Genomic DNA, 2,861 nt, shown 5'->3' with positions numbered 1-2,861 from the left:
AGCAGGAGCCTCCACATGAAACCTCTGTGCAGCCTTCTCCACTTGCCACCAGCCTGGAATAGCTGGCTCCTTTGCTCACAGTGCATATTATTTATTTTTGCTACAGTATATTGGTGTGCAAGAGATATGTCTGCTCTCTAAGTTGGCTGCACAGTCTTCAAGTGATCAATCAAAGAGGTAAATTGAGTTAAGGTAACTTGTAAAGCAAAAGGAGTTTATGTGGGCTAAGGTTGAGGCCAACACCTGGATACTATGATATCCAAGTTTCCCTGGATATGTGTACCAGGGTCTTACATATTTTAGAATGATTTTAAAGCCAACATCACAAAAAAGACGGGTGACATCATTGTTTGGGGATTAATAACAGGGCTGAACTGATGTCACCCTTAGTTACGGGCATCATCATTGGCATCAGTTATTATCAGTTGGACAGGAAGTTTCTGGGCAAATGTCCTCACAGCGGTAGTCCTAGTGTCAGGTTGCAGTGGTTTTTGTGCAAAGTTGTGCTTTAGGCACAGTCCTAGTGACAGTTCTTGCTCTCAGGCATACTTGTATTTAAAAAAAAAAAAAAAAAGCCCACCTCCATGCCCTCCCCTCTCATGGCTTATTCAGGATTTAGTACAAGTTGACACAAATGACTGTGTTTAGATTCTGATGAGTTTCACAAGTAAGTACTTGTGAAAAAAGCGATGTGAAACACCAGAAACAAAAACCTCAACACATGTTTGTTGAGGCTCTGTCATTAACCTGCTAGAAATTGTACCCCAGATTTAAAGATTCAAATTCTCGAGGCCTTGCCTGGCCTCTGCCTACCTCTTCACCTCCTTTTGCATACCTGCTCTCTCTGTGCCCCTCTCTCTCACTTTTCCTGTCCCAGTGTTCTCACCATATATTAGTTCCATGGGCCTTTTCTCAGGCTGTGGGCTTCTAGCATACCCTTTCCCTTATGCCTTGGGAGAAAAACAAATGGCCTGGATCCATTTTAAATCCTGCCCAAGGAAGGACAATGTGACCTCAACAAAAAAAGTCTGCAGTTTGGAGGGGCTGACGCACTGCACTTGATTACTGCATGTGGCAAAGGGTGATTCTGAGGCCCCACAAGTACTCCCAGAAGGAAGGGGCAGCTTAAAACATCTGCCAGGCCCAGTGGGCATGAAATCCTCTTAAGACATCAATTAAGTGATGAGTATCCTGTTCCTCTTGCCACTCCTTTCCTTCCTCTTGCCTTGACTACAGCTGGTTCAGAAGTCATAATAACAATATGAAAATAATGGATAGAAGTATAAAGCACCGGAGGGAACAGTACAGCCCTTCTTCAAGAACCAGCTCCATGGCTCCTATGATCTAGCCATTTTGGGGAAACGGAGGAATGAAGAGGTCCCACTGATAATTCAGCCTCCAGTATAGAAAACTCGCCTGGTAGGAAGACTCCTCTCAGGCCTCCTCTCTCTGTGTCTGTCTTTGTCTCTCTCTACCTCTGTCTCTGTCTCTGACTCCTCTCTCTCTCTCTCTTTTTTTTAATTTTTGCTTTTTAGAATTTTGTTTAAGGTGAGGCATCTTTCTGGGCCTGTTGGCCCCACTTAGCCCTTTATCTTGTTAATAATTTCCTCTCCCACTCCCCACCCAGGAGAGATGGAAGGGAACAGAACAGCCCTTCTTCAAGAACCAGCTCCATGACTCCTGCGATCTAGCCATGTCCTGCACCACGTGGTTTTCTAATTTTTGGGTTTTTTTGAAATTTTTTGAATATTAGGAACCAGCAGTTAGTGTAATGGCTATGTTGCTAGACTCCCACGTAGTCGATCGCAGTTTGCGTCCCGAACCTGGTGGCTTAAAACTCACGCCGGGCATGTGTGCGTGCGTGCCCTAGATCACTAGAGGAGAATGGAGGAGAAGGGATTGTGGCGTGACCATCCCTCCTGGGGGGTGATTTCTTGCTTTCTGTCTCTCTGTCTCTTTCTGTCTGTCTGGCTAGTGCATGCGCCCTATAGTGAAAAAAACTCTCAAAAAATTTTTTTTGAATATTAATTTTTCTTTTTTCTTCTAGTTTTATTTAAAGGTTTTTCTTTTCATTTTTTTTCTCTTTTTCTTTGTTTGTTGTCCTTTTTTTTTCTGTTGTTGCTTTTGTTTCCCTCTCTTTGTTTCCTTTTCTACACACTCCTCGACCCTCAGATTGAACTTCCAAGTTTGAGACAAAATCGACCTTCCACGAGATGACTAGAAATCGCTGAAGGACCACAAGAAATATGGGGAAGCAGGAAAATACCTCTCCTCCAAGGGAAAAGGATAACTCCTCTTCATCCACACACAGTTCAATGGAAGTCATGGAAATGTCTGATAAAGAATTCAGAACATTCATAATGACAAAGCTTACAGAGATGGAAGAGAAGAGAGACAAGGAACTGCTGAAGAGGAAGGAGAAAGGAGTTGAAGAGTTCCAAGAGGTGAGGAAATTCATGCAAGATCTAAAAGAGGAATTTCACACTTTACAAAAGAATCAGATGGAACTGTTAGAGATGAAGGCTATAATACAAGAAGTCAAAATCTCCCTTGAAAGTATTAAAAGCAGACTAGATCATACAGAAAATAGAATCTTAGATGTAGCAGAGAAAATTGCTGGCCTAGAAAAATCCAACACAAAGACTGAGAAAATGGCCCCAAAATTTGAGAATAATGTATGAGAAATAGTAGATACAATTAAACATCCAAACATCTGGATAATAGGCATCCCAGAAGGCGAAGAAACTCATAAGGGCATTGATAATCTATTCCATGAAATCCTGCAAGAAAACTTTCCAAACCTGGAGAGGCACTCAAAGATCCATTCCCAAGAAGTACAGAGGACCCCAAATAGAATCAAC

The sequence above is a fragment of the Tupaia chinensis genome, unplaced genomic scaffold, assembly GCF_000334495.1.
Source record: "Tupaia chinensis unplaced genomic scaffold, TupChi_1.0 Scaffold000270_2, whole genome shotgun sequence".
NCBI lineage: Eukaryota > Metazoa > Chordata > Mammalia > Scandentia > Tupaiidae > Tupaia > Tupaia belangeri.
Note: the sequence above shows the minus strand (reverse complement) of the source record.